The sequence below is a fragment of the Pristiophorus japonicus genome, chromosome 11 (genome assembly GCF_044704955.1).
Source record: "Pristiophorus japonicus isolate sPriJap1 chromosome 11, sPriJap1.hap1, whole genome shotgun sequence".
Classification (NCBI taxonomy): domain Eukaryota; kingdom Metazoa; phylum Chordata; class Chondrichthyes; family Pristiophoridae; genus Pristiophorus; species Pristiophorus japonicus.
The window spans coordinates 120,783,441-120,806,516 of NC_091987.1; the positions used below are offsets into that span (position 1 = coordinate 120,783,441).

General features: G+C 47.0%; 1 long non-coding RNA gene across 4 annotated transcripts in view; it reads right to left on the bottom strand.

Annotated features, from left to right (window-relative positions):
* LOC139276251 (uncharacterized) overlaps positions 1 to 23,076 on the bottom strand; it is a 97,055-nt gene that overhangs the window by 4,314 nt on the left and 69,665 nt on the right. For 2 of the 4 annotated variants that reach the window (XR_011595879.1, XR_011595880.1), the window contains exon 3: positions 2,596 to 2,768. This is a non-coding gene — a long non-coding RNA (uncharacterized lncRNA). Of the gene's footprint in view, positions 1 to 1,895; positions 2,769 to 23,076 lie in introns of those variants that run through there. The other 2 variants (XR_011595877.1, XR_011595878.1) reach the window with 1 other exon arrangement.

Here is a 23,076-nt window from a genome sequence, read left to right on the forward strand (position 1 = left end):
TTTTAAGGACAATTTGTCTCTAACATTTTGCAGGGGTGGGGGGGTTGTCAAAATTCATTCTGATGATGTCTGTTGCATGGAGTCGCCAAGAATAATACTGGTCTTTCCCATAAGTAACTGGCATTTTCAAGCAGCAGCACAAAATGCCTCTGCCCATTTATTCTTATATTTTTCCTACAATAATCTTGTACCTTAATACCATTGTTGCTGTTTAAATTTTAGAAACATTTAGCCTCACCTCTACAAGAGAAAATTCATATTTTGTGCTGCCTTCGGCTAGCTGCTAGAAAGTGGGGTGCCATATTCTGTTACAAAATTAAATGACACTTTCTTTTTTAGCTATATGCATTAGGTGTAAATATTTGGTTGTAATTAGCTGGGGGTAATTATCCAGGGGCTGTTGAAACATTGCTTCCATGCCCTGGCCGTGAAGGCGCACACCAGGCACCAAGGAGGTGGTGAACCAAGAACAGAGGCCTTGTGTCCATTTTATGGAGACTTGTGCGAGCCTTGACTTTTTCAGTGGACCTACATAAGTGGCACAGGAGGCTTGCACTGCCATGGAGCATTCATTTACAGTTTTGCATCTTGCCCCTTCACCCCACCATTTGAGGCTATTCCTTTAGCCGCCTAGGTCGCATGCACCGAATTCCCTCCTGATACCTCTCCGCCTCCCTTGTCTTTTTTAAGACCCCCTTTAAACCCCACCATTTTGACACAGCTTTTGGTCACCCTTCGTAACATCTCTTCCTGTGGCTCAGCGTCCATTTCTTTGATTATGTGAAGCACCTTGGGATGTTTTCTATGTTGAAGCTGCTATACCAGTGCAAGTTCTTGAGTTGTAGATGAATATAATTGTGGACAGCCAGTGCCTGAGTTGCCACTCTTCCCCCTGCAGCTGTCCCTTCCCTCTTGGAGACTTCCTCACGTTAACCCCTCCCCCACAGCATGAGGCAATGGCTGTGGCAAGATTGGAAAACAGAAGACTTGTTTTAAAAGCTCCATAAGAATGAAAAAAGAAGTAATGATGTGAAACGAATGGAGGAAAATGTATATAAAATACACCGGGTTAATGCTGAGAATGTTTCCCCTGGCTGGGAATCCAGAATCAGGGATCACAGTCTCAGAATAAGGGGTTGCCATTTTGGACTGATGAGAAATTTCTTCACTCAGAGGGTGGTGAATCTTTTTTGAATTCCCTACCCCAGAGGACTGTGGAGGCTCAGTTGTTTGTTTATATTCAAGAGCAAGATCAATAATATTTTGAGAATTAAGGGATATGGGGATCGTGCGGGGCGGTCAGAGTTCTGCTATGATGTTGAATGGCGGAGCAGGCTCGAAGGGCCAAATAGCCGACTCCTGCTCCTATTTCTTATGTTCTTGTGAAGAAAAAAACTGCAGCAGAGAGAAATTAACAAATCTCAATTTAAAAAAAATACAGCATGGCAAATACTGCAGTAGAGTGAAATAAGTAAAGCACTGTAGCAGGCTAGCGACAGTTGCAGGACACAAAAGTGGAATGAAGGGAGGAAATAAAAAATCGAGAAGAGAACATTTAATGGGAGGAAGAAAATAAAGATGCGAAGGGAGGGAAAAAAGAAACCAAGGGAGGAGGAAGGAGCAGATAAAATGAAAGGGAAGTTGTGCCAGAAATGAGGCACTTGTGAAAATGGCGGCAAGCGGTGAGGCTTTTGCTGATTGCCCTCCGAACCTATCAATCTGAACCTTTAACTTTGTTCTGAGGTAGTAAGGTCCCTTTAAATTATGAATCAGGAATGTGAAGAAGGAAATAGGGTGAATTAGTCAAATCGGGTACAGAAAGAGAAATAAAGCGAGAAAATGATTAGATTGAGAGAGAACAAAAGACAAAGGGAAAGTAAGATTAAAAATGTAAGATTTTAATTTTTTAACAACTGTAACAACAATTCAGTACCTGTAGGAATAAGACTCTACAGTTTAAATTGTTCCCTTTCTTGGCTGGAGAGGTTGAGTGGCATTGCAGCAACATAAATCTCCTAATTAAAGTAGCAGCCCTAACTTTCTGTGCCGAATTTAATTTGTATTTAATGCACACATGCAGCAATTTTTTGAAACTCTTGCGGGCGAGCTGCTGTTTCTGCAAGGCTAACGGTGGAGTGACACAAATTGTGCAGATGCGCAATTCACGGAGTATCTCTTCCTCACCACTGTTACTGGACAATTTGGATATTAATAACAGTGAGCGCCATTAAACTTGCCGTTATTTTTGGCAGCAAAATCTGGGCCATTGGCTGTAGCAGACACTGATGGAAGATTGCCTTGAAGGAAATTGATATGCTGAGAAAGAAAGCTTCAGCAGTTAATGATCAACTAAGTGTTTTGGAAAAGAGGAGGAATAATCTATGTTTGACAGGTCTACCAGAGGAGATAGAGGCAAGAATACCATTCTTTATTTCCAGGATAGTCTACCTGAATCTCTGAAAGCCAGGTTAAGCTGTCACATTGCCATTCAATGCAGTTCAGCCACACCTACAAGGGAGGCATACGATAATCTTTAAAAATGTTTGGGTTTCAAGAAAATTGCAGATATTTGAGACAGCAATGAAGAAAGATTACCTAAGAGTGGGAAGCACTCAGTTGAACATCTTCCCTGATATGTCATATGAAGTGCAGAAACATCTGGATCAGTTTAATGGAATTAGGAAGAATCTTCATGATGGCATTCGATATGCGCTCTTCTATCTTGTCCATCTGAAAGCTGACTTTGGAGGATCTGAGGATGGTTTTATCTGTGAAGCAAGGATATAAGTATACATTGGCTGAGGATTTCTCAAATTTATGTTTAAAAAGAGATTGAATATATTGAACAAACTGCATTGTTGTCTATAGTTCTGAAGTTTCAAAACATAGAAATTAGGTGCAGGAGTAGGCCATTCGGCCCTTCGAGCCTGCACCGCCATTCAATAAGATCATGGCTGATCATTCACCTCAGTGCTCCTTTCCTGTTTTCTCTCCATACCCCTTGCTCCCTTTGGCCGTAAGGGCCATATCTAACTCCCTTTTGAATATATCTAACGAACTAGCCTCAACAACTTTCTGCAGTCGAGAATTCCACAGGTTAACCACTCTGAGTGAAGAAGTTTCTCCTCATCTCTGTCCTAAATGGCTTACCCCTTATCTTTAGACTGTGACCCCTGGTTCTGGAACTCCCCAGCAACGGGAGCATTCTTCCTACCTCTAACCTGTCCAATCCCATCAGAATTTTATATGTATCTATGGGATCCCCTCATTCTTCTAAACTCCAGTGGATACAAGCCCAGTTGATCCAGTCTCTCCTCATATGTCAGTCCTGCCATCCTGGGAATCAATCTGGTGAACCTTCGCTGTACTCCCTGAGGAGCAAGAACGTCCTTCTTCAGATTAGGAGACAAAACTAAACACAATATTCCACGTATGGCCTCACCAAGGCTCTGTATAACTGCAGTAAGACCTCCCTGCTCGTATATTTAAATCCTCTAGCTGTGAAGGCCAACATGCCATTTGCCGCCTTCACCGTCTGCTGTATTTGTATGCCAAACTTCAATGACTGATGTACCATGACACCCGGGCCTCGTTGCACCTCCCCTTTTCCTAATCTGTCACCATTCAGATAACCTGTCTTCCTGTTTTTGCCACCAAAGTGGATAACCTCACATTTATCCACATTATACTGCATCTGTCATGCATTTGCCCATTCACCTAACCTGTCCAAATCACCCTGCAGCCTCTTTTGAATCATCCTCATAGCTCACACTGCCATCCAGCTTAGCGTCATCTGCAAACCTGGAGATATTACATTCAATTCCTTTGTCTAAATCATTAATGTATATTGTAAATAGCTGGGGTCCCAGCACTGAACCTTGCGGCACCCCACTAGTCACTACCTGCCATTCTGAAAAGGACCCGTTTATTCCGACTCTCTGCTTCCTGTCTGCCAACCAGTTCTCTATCCACGTCAGTACATTACCCCCAAATACCATGTGCTTTAATTTTGCATACTAATCTCTTGTGTGGTTCCTTGTCAAAAGCCTTTTGAAATCCAAATACACTACATCCGCTGGTTCTCCCTTGTCCACTCTACTAGTTACATCCTCAAAAAATTCTAGATTTGTCAAGCATGATTTCCCTTTCATAAATCCATGCTGACTAGGACCGATCCTGTCACTGCTTTCCAAATGCGCTGCTATTTCATCTTTAATAATTGATTCCAACATTTTCCCCACCACCGATGTCAGGCTAACCGGTCTATAATTCCCTGTTTTCTCCCTCCTTTTTTTAAAAAGTGGTGTTACATTAACTACCCTCCAGTCCATAGGAATTGATCCAGAGTCAATAGAATGTTGGAAAATGATCACCAATGCATCCACTATTTCTAGGGCCACTTTTTAAAGTACTCTGGGATGCAGCCTATCGGGCCCTGGGGATTTATCCACCTTCAATCCCATCAATTTCCCTAACACAATTTCCTGACTAATAAGGATTTCCTTCAGTTCCTCCTTTTCGCTAGACCCTCGAACCCGTAGTATTTTCGGAAGGTTATTTGTGTCTTCCTTAGTGAAGATAGATTCAAAGTATTTGTTCAATTGGTCTGCCATTTTGTTGTTCCCCATTATAAATTCACCTGATTCTGACCGCAAAGGACTTACTTTGGTCTTCACTAATCTTTTTCTCTTCACATATCTGTAGAAGCTTTTGCAGTTTTTCTGTTCCCTCCAAGCTTCCTCTCGTACTCTATTTTCCCCCTCCTAATTAAACCCTTTGTCCTCCTCTGCTGAATTCTAAATTTCTCCTAGTCCTCAGGTTTGCTGCTTTTTCTGGCCAATTTATATGCCTCCTCCTTGGATTTAACACTATCCCTAATTGCCCTTGTTAGCCACGGTTGAGCTATCTTCCTCGTTTTATTTTTACTCCAGACAGGGATGTACAATTGTTGAAGTTCATCCATGTAATCTATAAATGTCTGCTACTGCTCTAAGTATCATTTTCCAGTCTATCCTAGGCAATTCACGTCTCTTACATCGAAGTTACCTTTCCTTTAGTTCAGGACCCTAGTCTCTGAATTAACACTGTCACTCTGCATCCTAATAAAGAATCCTACCATATTATGGTCACTCTTCCCTAGGGGGCCTCGCACAACAAGATTGCTAATTAGTCCTCTCTCATTACACAACACCCAGTCTAGGATGGCCAGCTCTCTAATTGGTTCCTCAACATATTGGTCTAGAAAGCCATCCCTAATATACTCCAGGAAATCCTCCTCCACCCCATTGCTATAAGCTTGGTTTGGGCTTGAGGTGATTATTGTAGACTTTAGTTCACAGTAACTACTGATTTGGAGGGAAGAATGGGATAAAAATAAAGAAACGGTAAAGCTTGAGCATCTGTCATATTGGTCTGGTTGTTGAATCCTGTACAGCTAATATGTTAGTTCAACCATTCCCGTCTGAGGAAAAGAAAGAAACAGATGTTCAATACAGTATCTGGGTATATATCAGACACAGTATCATTCGGCTTTGAAGCCGGCTTATGTTGACTTGGGTGGTTTGAGCTATTGGGGAAGGATGCTGAGCAAGTGCTGGGGTGGCTTAATGAGTTTGGGAATCAGTTCTATACAAAGTAGGGAAGATTATGGAAGACCCTAAACCCTCACCCTAAACCAAGGGTCGCCTGCTATATAATGATCCCTCACACTATACCCTGGTCGCTCACTCTATATCCTGCGGCCCCACTTTATAACCTGGGGTCTCACACTATACAACAATAGCAACGACTTGTAGAATCACCGCACTAGTTACAGCACCGAAGGAGACCCCTTGAACCCATGCCGGCTCTCTGCACGAGCACTTCAGCTAGTTCCACTTCCCTGCCCTTTCCTCATAGTCCTGCAAATTTTTTTCCAAAGGTACTTCTCCAATTCCCTTTTGAACGCCATGATTGAATCTGTCTCCACCACCCTCTCAGGCAGTGCATTCCAGATCCTAACCACTCACTGTGTAAAAATGTTTTTCCTCATGTCACGGTTGGTTTTTCTGCCAATCACTTTAAATCTGTGTCCTCTAGTTCTGTTTCTCTTTATTTACTCTGATAGACCCCTCATGATTTTGAGCACCTCTCTACCTTCTCTGCTCCAAGGAGAACAACCAGAGCTTTTCCAGTCTATCCACATAACTGAAGTCCTTCATCCCTGGAACCATTTGTGTAAATCCTTTCTGCACCCTCTCTAAGGCTTTCATATCCTTCCTAAAGTGCGGTGTCCAGAATTGGACATAATACTCCAGTTGAGGCCGAACCAGTGTTTTATGCAGGTTCATCATAACTTCCTTGCTTTTGTACTCTTTGCCTTTATTTATGAAGCCCAGGATCCCGTATGATTTTTTAACTGCTATCTCAACCTGCCCTGCCACCTTCAATGATATCTGCACATATTCCCCCAGGTCTCTCTGCTCATGCACCTCCTTTACAGTTGTACCCTTTTGTTTATATTGCCTCTCCTCATTCTTCCTACCAAAATGTATCACCATATTTTTGTGTTAAATTTCATCTGCCACACATTCGCCCAGTCTGTCTTTTGTGCTCTTGAAGTCTATCACTATCCTCCTCACTGTTCACTATACTTCCAAGTTTTCTGTCGTCTGCAAATTTTGAAATTGTGCCCTGTACACCCTGTTATGCATGCAACCCTATGTAACCAGTATTCTACTGCCACCAGAGGGCGTATCTGTTGGAGTCCCAAGGGATCCTAGCATCATATAAGCAGGCCTCCCATGCTGTACCAACTAACGAGTTAGAATAAAGAGACTAAGGTCACACTTACTCAAGTCTACAGTACTCAGTTACATTGCTTTATTTGAGACATAACAACTGGCAACGAGATAACGAACCATCATGTGAAAATGCAGAGAACTGTTGACATCCTGGAGAAATTCTCAGAAGGGGACGATTGGGAAGCCTTCCTGGAGCAACTCGACCAATACTTCGTGGCCAACGAGCTGGAAGGGAACGCGAATGCTGCCAAGCGAAGGGCGATCCTCCTCACCGTCTGCGGGGCAACAACCTATGGCCTCATGATGAATCTTCTTGCTCCGGTGAAACCAAGAGCTAAATCACATGAGGAACTGTGTATGCTGGTCCGGGAGCACCTAAATCTGAAGGAGAGCGTTCTGATGGCAAGGTATCGATTTTACACATGTCAACGGTCTGAAGGCTAGGAAGTGGTAAGCTACGTCGCCAAACTAAGGGCGCCTTGCAGGACATTGCGAATTTGATGGATTCCTGGAGCAAATGCCAAGAGACTTTTTTCTGCTTGACATTGGTCATGAGGTTATCCTTCACATTGACTGTTGAAACACCGAACCTGAGCAAAGCCAGAACGATAGCCCAGGCATTTATGTCCACCAGCGATAACACCAGACAAATTTCGCAGCATAGAGGTTTTGGCAAGTACTGTACACAAAGTAACGCCGTTTTCAGGCAGGAATGCATATGGCAGAACATACACGCCTGCAGCTGCATAACCTCAGATGACCCAGAGTCTGCTGTCAAACGTTAATGCGAGGCAGTTAACACCTTGTTGCCGCTGCGGAGGTGATCATCAAGCCCATCAATGCTGCTTCAAACACTATGCGTGCAAAGACTGTGGAAGAATGGGATACCTCCAGCGAATGTGCAAACGAGCTGCAAACCCTGCAAACCACCACGTTGCCGAGGAAGACAGAACCATGGCAGATCAAACTGAACTACAGACTCAAACCGAGGAGGCAGAAGTGTATGGGGTACACAACTACTTCATGAAATGCTCACCAATCATGTTAAAAGTCGAACTGAACGGAATTCCAGTATCCATGGAATTGGACACGGGTGCAAGTCAGTCTGTCATGAGCAAAAAGGCCATCGACAGGCTGTGGTGCAACAAGGCACGCAGGCCCAAGCTAAGCCCTATTCATACCAAGCTGAGAACTTGCACTAAAGAGCTGATCACTGTAATTGGCAGCGCAACAGTAAAAGTCTCCTATGATGGAGCAATGCACGAACTCCCAATATGGATTGTACCAGGAGATGGCCTCACACTGTTCAGCAGAAGCTGGCTGGGAAAAATCCGCTGGAACTGGGACGACATCCGAGCACTTTCGTCCATCGACAACACCTCATGTGCCCAGGTTCTGAGCAAGTTTGAGCCAAGCATCAGAAGTTTCTTGGGGGCAAAGGTGCAGATCCACTTGGTTCCCGGTACATGACCCATCCACCACAAGGCACGTGCGGTGCCATACATGATGCGATAGAAGGTGGAGATCGAGCTGGACAGGTTGCAACGAGAAGGCATCATCGTGCCGGTGAAGTTCAACGAGTGGGCCAGTCCGATTGTTCTGGTCCTCAAGGGCAATGGCACAGTCAGAATTTGTGGGGACTATAAAGTAACGATTAACCGTTTTTCGCTACAGGACCAGTACCCGCTACCCAAAGCAGATGACCTATTTGTGACCCTGGCAGGAGGAAAGGCGTTCACCAAGCTGGACCTGACCTCAGCCTACATGACGCAGGAGCTGGCTGAATCTTCGAAAGGCCTCACCTGCATCAACACGCACAAAGGTCTGTTCATCTACAATAGATGCCCATTTGGGATTCGATCGGCTGCGGCTATTTTTCAAAGGAACATGGAGATCTGGCTAAAGTCGGTTCCGATCACCACGGTTTTCCAGGACAACCTACTGATCACAGGTCGGGACACCAAAGAACACTTGCAGAACCAGGAAGAGGTTCTAAGTCGGCTAGATTGCATGGGACTCTGGTCGAAAAGCTCAAAGTGTGTTTTCCTGGCACCAGAGGTCGAGTTCTTGGGCAGAAGAATCGCGGCAGTCGGCATCAGACCCACCGACGCCAAGACAGAGGCCATCAAACACGCGCCGAGACCACAGAACGTGACGGAGCTGCGGTCGTTCCTGGGACTGTTCAATTATTTTGGTAATTTCCTAAGCATCTTGCTAGAACCCCTACATGTGTTGCTACGCAAGGGAGATGACTGGGTATGGGGGAAATCATAAGAGGCTGCTTTTGAGAAAGCCAGAAATCTGTTATGTTCCAACAAACTGCTTGTTCTGTATCACCCATGTAAACATTTAGTACTAGCTTGCGATGCGTCTTCATATGGGGTCGGGTGTGTGTTACAACAAGCAAACGAATCGGGAACATTGCAACCGGTCGCTTATGCGTCCAGGAGTTTGTCCAAGGCCAAAAGGGCCTACAGCCTGATTGAAATAGAAGCTCTGGCATGTGTTTACGGGGTTTAAAAAAAAAAGCACCAGTATCTGTTTAGCCTTAAGTTCAAGTTAGAAACTGATCATAAGCCACTCATATCACTATTCTCAGAACAAAGGTACTAATACCAATGCCTCTGCTCGCATCCAAAGATGGGCGCTCAAGCATTAAACTATGTCATTCGCCACAGACCAGGCACAGAGAACTGCGCTGACGCCCTCAGTCGGCTACCATTGCCCACCACGGGGGTGGAAATGGCACAGACTTGCTCTTGGTGATGATTTGAAAACGAAAAGTCACCCATTACAGCCCGCCAGATCAGGACCCGGACCAACCAGGATCCTTTACTGTCCCTTGTTTAAAAAAAAAACTCTGTCCTCCATGGGAGCTGGTCCAGCGTCCCAGCGGAGATGCATGAAGAGATCAAGCCGTTCCAGCGGCACAAAGACGAAATGCCCATACAGGCAGACTGTCTTTTGTGGGATAATCGTGTGGTTTTGTCTAAGAAAGGCAGGGAAACGTTCATACGCGACCTACACAGTACCCACCCAGGAATAGTAACGATGAAAGCTATAGCCAGATCCCATGTGTGGTGGCTCAGTATTGACTCAGATTTGGAGTCTTGCGTGCACCAATGCAACACTTGCTCTAAACTGAGCAATGCACCCAGTGAGGCACCGCTAAGTTTGTGGTCATGGCCCTCCAAACCGTGGTCTAGGATCCACATTGACTTTGCAGGCCCGTTTCTAGGCAAAATGTTTTTGGTTGTGTAGATGCTTATTCAAAATGGATTGAGTGTGTAATGATGTCTGTAAGCACGTCCACGGCCACCATCGAAAGCCTACGAACCATGTTTGCCACGCACAGCCTGCCTGATGTCCTTGTCAGCGATAACGGGCCGTGCTTCACCAGTGCTGAATTCAAGGAATTCATGACCCGCAATGGGATCAAGCACTTCACATCTGCCCCGTTCAAGCCCGCATCCAACGGCCAGCTAGAACGGGCCATCCAAACCATCAAGCAAAGCTTGAAACGTGTGTTGGAAGGCTCCCTGCACACCCGCCTGTCCCGGGTCCTGCTCATTTACTGCAGCAGACCCCACTCGCTCACCGGGGTTCCCTCAGCCGCGCTGCTCATGAAAAGGGCGTTCAAAACAAGGCTCGCTCTCATCCACCCTGATCTCCATGATCATGTCGAGGGCAGGCGGCATCAACAAAGCATGTACCATGATATTGAAGTCAATGACCCTGTATTTATACTCGACTATCGACATGGTCCCAAATGGCTTGCTGGCACTGTCATTGCCAAAGAAGGGAGTAGGGTGTTTCAGGTCAAACTTGCAAATGGACTAACTTGCTGAAAGCATTTAGACCAAACCAAACTGCGATTCACAGACTGCCACGAGCAACCTGAAGAGGACATCACCAACTTCGCCCCTCTGACACACACACAAGTGGCAACCGATATCACCGTTGACCACGAAGCTGAACTCATCATCCCCAGCAACCCAGCAAGGCCAGCTGCTCAGCAGCCCAGCGAAGAACCAACCAACTCACCTGCACCTGCATTTGTACCAAGACGATCAACTAGGGAGCGAAAGGCCCCAGATCGTCTCGCCCTGTAAATAAGTGTACTATTGACCTTGATAGTGAGTGATGTTATGTATGCAACCCTATGTAACCAATATTCTACCACCACCAGAGGGCATATCTGTTGGAGTCCCAAGGGATCCCAGCATCCCTTGGGAGCACTGTATATAAGCAGGCCTCCCATGCTGTACTAATACTCTGGAGTTAGAATAAAGATACTAAGGTCATACTTACTCATGTCTACAGTACTCAGTCACATTGCTTTATTCGAGACATAACACACCTAAGTCCAAGTCATTAATATATATCAAGAAAAGCAATGGCCCTAGTACCGACCACTGGGGAACACCACTGTGTACCTTCCTCCAGCCAATAAAACATACATTCACAGCTACTCTGTTTCCTGTCACTTAGCCAGTTTTGTATCCATGCTGTCACTGTCCCTTTTATTCCATGGGCTTCATATATATCTATTTATACAGTGCCTTTAAAGTAATTAATGCTTGGTGGCATTCCTATTACCACCCCTGCCACTCTGCCAGAGCCTTTGCTACTGCCTGGCAGCCAGCTGGCCCAGACTGCTGCCGCTCATGTCAAGTTGGTGCAGTCTACAGTTGGGCCTTCCAGGCCCAGAGCTGATCGCGGTCTCCCTGCAAGGCCATCTGCAGTCTCCCTCATGGAAAGGCAGCATTCTTCCACCAGCCATGCTGCAGCCACTGCGGTAGCACAGCATAGGAGCACTAGGATAGGCAAAGGTACATGAAAAACAGACAGTAGGGGAATGCAAAAGGGCGATTCATTGATGTGTAGTTTGGGATTGATTAATTTATAAATTATGTAATATTTATTTTGTGGTATTTGTCATTTCAGCTTTGTGCTCAAGAGGACACTGTGATGTTCTGTGACAGGGATGGTAAGGTGTGGAAGTGGTGAGCAATAGGGATCTGGGGATTTATTCAGGAGAACCAGATTCTAATGATGCACTCATGGACAGCCCCTCTGGAATGGGGTTCATAAGTATATAAGAAATAGGAGCAAGAGTAGGCCACCTAGCCCCTCGAGCCTGGTCCACCAGCTGATCATGGACTCAGTTCCACTTCCCTGCCCGCTCCCCATAACCCTTTATTCCCTTATCGCTCAAAAATCTGTCTATCGCCGCCTTAAATATATTCAATGACCCAGCCTCCACAGCTCTCTGAGGCAGATAATTCCATAGATTTACAACCCTCTGAGAGAAGAAATTCCTCCTCATCTCCGTTTCTGAGACTATGTCCCCTAATTTTAGTTTCCTGAGTGGAAATATCCTCTCTGCATCCACTTTGTCAAGTCCCCTCATTTTCTTATGTTTCACTAAGGTTACCTCTCATTCTTCTGAACTCCAATGAGTATAGGCCCAACCTACTCAACCAATCTTCATAAGTCAACCCCCTCATCTCCAGCATCAATTTAGAGAACCTTCTCTGAACTGCCTCCAAAGCAAGTATATCCTTCCTTAAATACGGAGACCAAAACTGCACACAGTACTCTAGATGTGGCCTCACCAATACCCTGTGCAGTTGTAGCAGGACTTCTTTGTTTTTATACTCTATCCCCCTTGTAATAAAGGCCAACATTCCATTTGCCTTCCTGATTACTAGCTGTACCTGCATACTAACTTTTTGTTTCATGAACAAGGAGCCTCAGGTTCCTCTATACTGCAGCACTTTGCAATTTTTCTGCATATAATTTGCTTTTCTAGTTCTGCTGCCTGTCTCCTGGTTTCCTACTCCTCCTCCTCCTGAGGTGGTGACAAGGGCTGTGCCCTCATGATGGCCAAGTTGTGGAGGATGCAGCAGACCACTATGAAGAGGGACACCCACTCTAGTGTGTACTGGAGGGCTCGTGCCAAGCGGTTAAAACAGTGGAACATTTGTTTCAGAATCCTCTCCTTATATGAGTGCTGGCCACGAGTGGTGGGGTTGCCCAAATGGCAAAATTCCGCCGAAAAAATCTTGCTCCCGCCACGCGGTGCCAAAAGCTGCTTTTTTCTGCTGGTTCAGTGAGGCTGTAGTCCTTGTAAAATGGCAATGTGGCTCCCATTAAAGGGGAGGACCTACTGCCGCTGCCGCCATGTTTTTTTTTGTCAGCCGACTGCCACGTCAGACCGACAATTATGCCCCCGGATTCGGCCGGGCAGCCAACAGACAGCCTGGCTGCCCCTCATGGATGCCAGGCTCCTGGTCCAGCCGAAACCCTTCCAGGTGGCTTAACCAATCGCACAGGCTCTCCCCTTTAAGTGAAGGGGAGCACCGTGGTGACGCCGCACTGTGATGTCATCAGCGCTACGCTGATGACTGACAGCAGAGGCCACTCCGCCCGCCCCCAACTTCCACCCCTCTAGAGTCCGAACTTCCGCTCACCGCCGCACATCTGCCCACATTATGACGGACTTCCGGTCCGCCGGAAAAAAGCCAAAGAGCGGAATTTCGCTCAAGAGGCCACCACATCCATCGCGTCGGTAAAAACAAGAGAAACAGGTTAGATGTGCCCCGTTTCCAGCAGTGGGCAATTTCGGCCCCGGGATGTCTTACTACAATTAAACAGGGCATTGGTAAGGCCCCACCTGGAGGACTGTGTACAGTTCTGGTCTCCTTAACTAAGGAAAGACTGATTCCTGGGAGAGAGAGAGAGAGAGAAATACAAACTGGGGGAGGGAGAGAAAGAGAGAGAGAGAAACAAACTGCGAGGGGGTTGGGGGGGAGAAACACACACTTGGGAGAAAGAGGGAAACACAAACTGGAGTGAGTGAGAGAGAGATCATGTGGGCCTGTGATGTGTGCTGATGTATCATGAGCTTTGTTCTGGGAGTTGGTCCACATTGGTACTTCTCCCTGAGAACTGAGCCTCACCTCCCTGAAGTTGGGCTCCAGCGGTGGGGTGTGGGAGTCAGTGAATTGAATTAGGTTTGGTTTTGGTTTTATTTTTATTTTTATAACTTGCTGCATATTGTAAAAAGTCTCCTGCCCACCAAACAGTATGTAAATCTGCTGACGTGGGGTTGGGGATGGTGTAGTTTGAGACAGGGTCAGTCAGCAGATGCTAGTCATAATCCGCTACACATTTGGCTCTGCAACTGGTCACCTGGAATTTCATGGCTTGTGTCTTGGAGTCATTAATGGGGATGCTTTGTGCTTGTGGTGCTGATGCGTATGAGGAGCAGGTGATCCCCATTATCAGGTGCTGAGCTCCGCTGTGTGCTCACTGCATTGAGGAAGTCGCTGTGGGACTGAAATCCTATGTACCGATCATACACTAGGCTCATTAATTCCTCAAAGAAATGTTGGGAGGTTTTATACCCCATAGTGCCCCTCACGGACTGCAACAGTTTAAGAAAGCAGCTCACCACTATCTTCTCATGGACAACTAGGGATGGGCAATATATCCCAGCTTTGAAGCGATGCACACGTCCTGAGAATGAATGAAAAATAAACTCACCCCATTCATTTAGATGAATAGGATCTCTGTTATCAGATTAATGCATTGCCAAGGCTCCGAGCTCGGAGATTACATATTTGGGTATCAGATTTGTTTTTTTATTCTGAATTTAATACTGCATTCAGTTCTGGGCTCCGCGACAAAGGAAGGATAAATTACGAGTACAGGTTGCATAGATAAGGCATGTATTCCCTTGAGCATAGAAGATTAAGGCGTGATATTATTGAGGTGTTCAAGATGATTAAAGGAATGAATAGGGTAGAGAGACACCGTTTGCTTTGGTGGGGGGGGGGTCCAGAACAAGTGGGTATAACCTTAAAATTAGAGTTGGGCCGTTCAGGGGTGTTGTCAGGAAGCACTTCTTTGCACAAAAGGTAATGGAAATCCGATTGATAGATTGATAAAAATGTTGTTAGACAAGGGTATTAAGGGTATAGAACCAAGGCAGTGGATGGAGTTAAAATACAGATCAGCCATGATCTGATTGAATGGCGGATTAGGCATGAACGACATACTCTTGTTCCTATATTCGTATAATTGACCGAATAGTTTAAAGGAAGATGAGTGGACAAGCAGCAGCTGGGTCAGTTAGGGCCACTACAGGTGAGGGGAAGCTCGTTGAAGACCTTTCCTGGCTATCACTTTCCTGGACATCTGAGAGGAGCAGAGTGTGAGAATGCTGTACTTCCACAGACAGGCTGTTACAAATGAGTACAGCATCCTAAAGCTGGATATGCTGCCTGCTGGACCAGTGGGAGGCTATGCTTTGGCAGTGGCTGACAAGGTCACCACTATCCTAAACGTTTTCATCAAAGGCTCCTTCCAGGTTGCTTCCAGAAGATATCCCCGGCATCTCCCAGAGTGCAGTGCGCATCTGCATCAAGCAGGTCAACAATCATCATAGGCAGTTCCTTGGAACCGAGGAAGACTTGCTTCCACTCTTAACATGAGTTCTTAGGTGGCTGTACAGTCCAATACAAGAACCACAGTCTCTGTCACAGGAGGGACAGATAGTCGTTGAGGGAAGGGGTGGGTGGAACTGGTTTGCCGCATGCTCTTTCCGCTGCCTGAGCTTGATTTCTGAATGCTCTTGGCGACGAGACTCGAGGTGCACAGCGCCCTCCCGGATGCACTTCCTCCACTTGGGGCGATCTTTGGCCAGGGACTCCTAGGTGTCAGTGGGGATGTTGCACTTTATCTCAGGGAGGCTTTGAGGGTGTCCTTGTAATGTTTCCGCTGTCCACTTTTGGCTCGTTTGCCATGAAGGAGTTCAGAGTAGAGCACTTGTTTTGCAGTCTCAACCAACAACAACTTGCATTTATATAGCGGCTTTAACATAGTAAAACATCCCAAGGCGCTTCACAGGAGCATTATCAACCAATTTGACACCGAGTCACATGAGGAGATATTGGGGAGGATCGGCAAAAGCTTGGGTAAAGAGGCAGGTTTTAAGGAGCATCTTAATGGAGGATAGAGTGATAGAGAGGCAGAGAGGTTTAGGGAGGGAATTTCAGATCTTAGGTCCTAGGCAGCTGAAGCCACAGCCACCAATGGTGGAGCAATTAAAATCGGGATGCTCAAAAGGCCAAAATTGGAGTAGCGCAAAGATTCCAGAGGGTTGTAAGGCTAGAGGAGGCAACAGAGATAAGGAGGGGCGAGGCCAATCAGTAAATTATTTTCCCGATGGGTGGCCACAGCCAGACTGAGAGCACACTGAGATTTGGAGCAGCAGCTGCCTTCCTTCATGTACAGAGCAGCAGTGACTATGCATGTAGCTCCCAGGACACCAGCGAACCAGCCAGGAGTTCTTCTCAACTGGAAGGGCTATCGGAGAGAGAAACAGAGTTAACATTTCAGGTCTCTGACCTTTCATTAGAAGTGGAACATGTTAGAGATGTAACATGTTTTAAGCAGGTGCAGAGGCAGGGAAAGGGGGAAAGGGAGGAAAGAACAAAGGGTGGAGGGCTGGAGAGATTAAATGACAAAAGGGATAATGGTGCAAGGCAAAAGGGGGTGGTAATAGGACAAGTAAGGAAACAATGGGTCTAGAAGAGATGTAAGTGAGAATATCAGAACCATCAACAGCTGCCATCTGAAAAAATGGGAGCAGAGGTTATGATCTGAAATTGTTGAACTCAATGTTGCGTCTAGAAGGCTGTAAAGTGCCATATCGAAAGATGAGGTACTGCTCCTTGAACTTACAATTGGAACAGTGTAGGAGGCCTAGGACAGAGAGGTCAGAGTGTGATTGGAGCGGAGAATTAAAGTGGCAGCGACCAGAAGCTCAGGGTCACACTTGCGGACTGAATGGCGGTGTTCCGCAAAGTGTTCACCCAATCTGCATTTGGTCTCCCCAAGTAAAGGAGACCGCATCATGAGCAGCGAATACAGTATACTCAATTGCAAGAAGTACAAGTAAATCGTTGTTTCATCTGGAAGGAGTGTTTGGGGATTTGGACAGTGGGATGGGAGGAGGTAAAAGGGCAGGTGTCGCATCTCCTGCGCTTGCACAGGAAGGTGCCGTGGGAAGGGGAGGGGGAGCTGGGAGTGACTGCGGAATGGACCACGGTATCGTGGAGGGAACGTCCCTTCAGAATGCTGATAGGGAAGGGGAAGATGTGATTGGTGATGGGATCACGCTGGAAGTAGTGAAAATGTCGGAGGATGATCCATTGAATGTGGAGGCTAGTGGATGGCAGCTGAGGACAAAGGGAACCCTATCATGGTTCTGGGAGGGAGGGGAAGAGGTGCGGAAAATGAAACAGACATATTCGTGGGCCCTGTCAACCATGATGGGGAATCCTCGGTTGAGGAACAAGGAAGACATATCTGAAGCAAGATGTATGGAAGGTGGAGTCATCAAAACAGGTGCGACGGGGGCAGAGAAACTGGGAGAATGGAATAGAGTCCTTACAGGAAGCGGGGTGGGAGTCCATGTAGCTGTGGGAGTCAGTGGGCTTATAATGGATATTGGTCGAAAGCCGATCCCCAGAAATGGAGACAGGGAAGGAAAGGGAAGAATCGGAGATGGACCATGTGAAGGTGAGGGAAGGGTAGAAGTTGGAAACAAAGTTGATAAAAATTTTCCAGTTCGGGGCGAGAGCAGGAAACTGCACCTATGCAGAGGTGAGGGAGGGGACCCGAGTAGGACTGGAACAAAGAATGTTTCACATATTCCGTGAAAAAGCAGGCAAAGCTAGGACCCATGAGGTTCCCTTAGCAATATATTTTATTTGGAGGACGTGAGTGGAGTCAAAGGAGAAACTGTTCAATTTGAGAACAAGTTCAACCAGGCGGAGGAGAGTGGTGGTGGATGGGAACTGGTTGGACCTCTGTTCAAGAAAGAAGTGGAGCATCCTCAGGCCGTCCTGGTGGGGTTGGAGGTGTAGAGGGATTGGACATCCATGGTGAAAAGGAGATGGTTGGGGGCCAGGAAACTGGAAATTGTTAAAGTGGCGGAGGGCGTTGGAAGAGTAGATGGGAAGAGTCTGGACAAGATGAGAAAAATAGAGTCGAGATAGGAAGAAATGAGTTCCATGGGGAAAGATCAGGCTGAAACGATGGGTCTACCAGGGCAGTTCAGTTTGTGGATCTTGGGAAGAAGGTAGAAGCGGGCTGTGCGGGGTTGGGGGTCTATGAGATTGCAGACTGTGGAAGGAAGATCTCCAAAGGAGATGAGGTCAGTGACAGTCTTGGAAACGATGGCTTAATATTCAGTAGTGGGGTCATGGTCCAAGAGGAGGTAGGAGGAGGTGTCAAAGAGTTGCCGTTCAGCCTCCGCAAGGTGGAGCTTGGTTCGCCAAACACCACCACCACCCTTGTCAGCAGGTTTAATAATGTTAGTGTTGAATCTGAGAAAATGGGAGTGCTGCAAGTTCAGAGGAAGGTAGGTTGGAGTGAGTGAGGAGAGCAGAGAAATTGAGACGGCCGGTCAAGTTGACAGTTTGCAATGAAAAGATCGAGAGAGGGTAAGAGGCCAAAGGGAGGGATCCAGGTGGAACAAGAATTCTGAAGACGGGAGAATGGGTCTGATGTGCAGGGGGTGTACAGATGACCAAACGAAGTACTCGCAGAGGCAAAGGCGACAGAAAAAGAGCTTAAAGTCATGCCGTGCTCAAAATTCATTGAGGTAAAGGCTTGTGGATGAAGCTCAGGCCTTTCGAGGTCGGAGAGGGGAAGGTCAGAGGGGATAGTGAAAACATGGCAGGAGGTAAGATTGGAAGAAGGGTTTGGGTCAGAGGAAAGTGAAGGGGAAGAAGCTTTCGGAGTGGTGTTGGTATCAAGAGTTGTTGAAGCTTGCAATCCTTGACACCTAAAAGGAAGGAAAAAATGTTTTTTGTTAAATCGCCTGACGAGGCAAAGGATGAAATGGAACTGCGGACCAGGACAGCCTTGAGATAGAGTGATTCACTGCTGCTGACTTCCCTGTCTCATCTGTCACTTTAATTCTCCGCTCCAATCACACTCTGACCTCTCTGTCCTCGACCTCCTATACTGTTTCAATTGTAAGTTCAAGGAGCAGTACCTCATCTTTCAATTAGGCACTTTACAGCCTTCCAGGCTCAACATCGAGTTCAACAATTTCAGATCGTAACCTCTGCTCCCATTTTTTCAGATGGCAGCTGTTGATGATTCTTCTATTCCCATTTACACCCCTTCTAGATCCATCTTTTGTTTCTTAACCTGTCCCATTACCACCCCCTTTTGTCATTTAATCTCTCCTGCATTCCACCCTATCACAGACCTTCCCTTTTGGTCTTTCCTCCCAACCTCCTTTCTCTGCCTCTGTACTTGCTTAAACCTTCTTTGACCTTACAAAGGCCTTTTACACTGTCAACCGCGAGGGTCTATGGAATGTCCTCCTCCGTTTCGGATGCCCCCAAAAGTTCGTCACCATCCTCCTCCTGCTCCACGACAACATGCAGGCCGTGATCCTTACCAACGGATCCATCACAGACCCAATCCAAGTCCGGACCGGGGTCAAACAGGGGCTGCGTCATTGCCCCAACCCTCTTCTCAATCTTTCTCACCGCCATGCTCAACCTCACAGTCAACAAGCTCCCCGCTGGAGTGGAACTAAACTACAGAACCAGTGGGAACCCCAACCTCTGTCGTTGAGCTACAGTACGCGGACGACGCCTGCGTCTGCGCACATACAGAGGCTGCACATAGTCGATGTATTTATTGAAGCGTACGAAAGCATAGGCCTTACGCTAAACATCCATAAGACAAAGGTCCTCCACCAGCCTGTCCTCACCGCACAGCACTGCTCCCAGTCATCAAGATCCACGGCGCGGCCCTGGACACCATGGACCACTTCCCATATCTCAGGAGCCTCCTATCAACAAGAGCAGGCATCGATCTCGAGATCTCGAGATCCAACACCACCTCCAGTGCACCAGTGCAGCCTGAGGAAAAGAGTGTTTGAAGACCAGGCCCTCAAAACTGCCACCAAGCTCATGGTCTACAGGGCTGTAGTAATACCTGCCCTCCTGTATGGCTCAGAGACATGGACCATGTACAGTAGACATCTCAAGTTGCTGGAGAAATATCACCAATGGTGTCTCCGCAAGATCCTACAAATCCCCTGGGAGGACAGGCTCACCAACATCAGCATCCTCATTCAGGCTAACATCCCCAGCATTGAAGCACTGACCACACTCGATCAGCTCCGCTGGGAAGGCCACATAGTCCGCATGCCAGATACAAGACTCTCAGAGCGCCTTCACGGCAAACGAGCCAAAGGTGGGCAGCAGAAACGCTACAAGGACACCCTCAGAGCCTCCCTGATAAAGTGGAACATCCCCACTGACACCTTGAGTCCCTAGCCCAAGACCGCCCTAAGTGGAGGAAGTTGCATCCAAGAGGGCGCTGAGCACTTCGAGTCTCAACGCCGAGAGCATGCAGAAATCAAGCGCAGACGGCGGAAAGAGCATGTGGCAAACCAGTCCCACCCACCCCTTCCCTCAACAACTATCTGTTCCACCTGTGACAGAGTCTGTGGCTCTCGTATTGGACCGTTCAGCCACCAAAGAACTTACTTCAGGAGTGGAAGCAAGTCTTCCTCGATTCCGAGGGACTGCCTATGATGATGACGATGATGACTTGCTTAAAACCTGTTACATCTCTAACTTTTACCAGTTCTGATGAAAGGTCATCGACCTGAAATGTTAACTCTGTTTCTTTCTCTCCACAGGTACTGCCTGACCTGCCGAGTATTTCCAGTATTTTCTGTTTTTATTTCAGAATTGCAGCATCCACAGTATTTTGCTTTTGTATTAAAGTCCAACTGGTGTGTGACCATCATCAAAGGTCTGTACCTGTTTCTCTGGCAGCTGCCATGGTGCTTTCATCCTGAGATACTCATTCATCCTCTCACTAATCCACTCCCCCAGGAATGTCAGAGGATTAGAGTTCGAGGAGACACAACAGCAGCAAGTCTCATCATCCATTGAGGGAGAATTGGGAGAAGGTGAGGAAGAACCAGAAGAAGGAAGGCAACACAACACCTGGCAGACAGGGAGGTCGGGGAGCGGGTCATTTCTCAGAACCTTGGTTGACCTGCTCAATCCACTCATCTGAAAAATCTTTCTGCATTAATAGCCCGTGTTATCCCTTCACTCCCTTCATTCTGCAATAAAGAACAGCAAAATCATTCAGCCAACCTCTGTATCACTGACATTCAGACAATTCAGACTTACTAGCTACAATGATAAGAGACCATACACCAACTCTCAAATATGAAAAAGATGATGAATTTATTTACAAACAGAAGCTTGAACTAAAATCTCTTGACACCCAAGTGCAAGCCCAAAGCACTTTTCTTAACAGAAGGTTGACTAACTCTGTTCCTCTCATGAGGTGCTCCTCCTAATGGCTTCAGCAGAGCTGGTGAAAGGGGTTCTTGTTCAAGTGAAGATGTGTGAGATGCTCATAGCCGCAATGTCTGGGAGTTTTAGCCTGTGAGAGCCCAGCTGGAGATTGCAGCACCTCTGCCAAGGCACAAAGGACAAGGGGGTGAAGAGGGCTAGCAGACATCCTGAGAGAGGGCAACACTTGCCACTCACCCTGAGCCACTGCCACTTTCATGGGGCAGCGGCTTATCACTTTCACTGATCTATGGGAGGACAGACTGCAGAAGATGAGTGACTCCTTGAAAGCCTCTATCCACTTCACCAATCTGTCCAAAGTGGACATCTGTCTAACCAAGGTGGATATTTGCCCACCTCAAGATGGAGCGCAGGTATGAAGAGGCTGTGCTTCATCAGGCAGTCACTGAACTCTGTCAGCTGTTGCAGCAGGAATTGGAGCCAAACTCCACTGCCTGTGATTGTGAAGGTTATGGTGGTTCTCAACTTCTATGACACAGACACATTCCAGGCTGCAACTTGTGACACCAGCAGCATCAATCAAGTAAGTGGCGGATGCCCTCTTCGCAAGGGACAGCAATACATCAACTTCCCAAAGAAGCTTCTGATCAGGAGCAGTGAGCTCTCTCTTTTCCCTGCATTGCTGGGTTTCCACAGGCACAAGATGGCATTGTCTGCACACATGTGGTCCTGCGTTCGCCTTGTCCAGAACCAGACATGCTTTATTACAGGAAGGGGTTCCACTGCCTGAATGTGCAGCTGGTCTGTGACCACAAGCAGCAAATAATGCACATCTGTGCCTGGTTTCCTGACAGTAGTCATGATGTCTGCACATCATGGGATCGATTCAAAACAGATCTAGCAGCACAAAACTGGGCATCAGTGAGGCGCTGTAGGCCATCAGCAGCAGCAGAGTTGTACTCCACCACAATCTGTAACCTCGTGGCCCGGCATAGCCCTCACTCTACCATTACCGTCAACCCAGGGGACCAACCCTGGTTCAATGAGGAGTGTAGAAAAGCATGCCAGGAGCAGCATCAGGCGTAACTAAAAATGAGGTGCCAACCTGGGGAAGCTGCAACACAGGCATGCTAAACAACTAAAGCAGCATGCTATAGAGAGAGCTAGGTGATCCCACAATCAATGGACAGATCAAAACTCTGCAGTCCTGCCACATCCAATCGTGAATGGTGGTGGACAAATAAACAGCTAATGGGAGAAGGCAGCTCCATGAATTTCCTCATTCTCAATGATGGCGGAGCCTAACACGTGAGTGTAAAAGACAAGGCTGAAGCATTTTCAACCACCTTCAGTCATAAGTACCAAGTGGATGATCCATATCGTTCTCCTCCTGATGTCACCACCATCACAGAAGCCAGTCTTCAGCCAAATCGATTCACTCTATGTAATATCAAGAAACGGCTGAGCACACTAGATACAGCAAAGGCTATGGGTTCGGACAATAAGCCAGAACGAGCTGCGCCTCTAGCCAAGCTGTTCCAGTACAGCTGCAACACTGGCATCTATCCGACAATGTAGAAAACTGGCCGGGTATGTCCTGTCTACAAAAGCAGGACAAATCCAATCCGGCCAATTAGCGCCCCATCAGTATATTCTCAATCATCAGCAAAGTGATGGAAGGTGTCACCGACAGTGCTATCAAGCAGCACTTACTCACCAATAACCTGCTCACCGATGCTCAGTTTGGATTCCTCCAGGACCACTCAGATTCAGACCTCATTACAGCCTTGGTCCGAACATGGACAAAAGAGCTGAATCCCAGAGGTGAGGTGAGCGTGATTGCCCTTGATATCAAGGCAGCATGTGACCAAGTGTGGCATCAAGGAACCCCAGTAAAATTGAAGTCAGCGGGA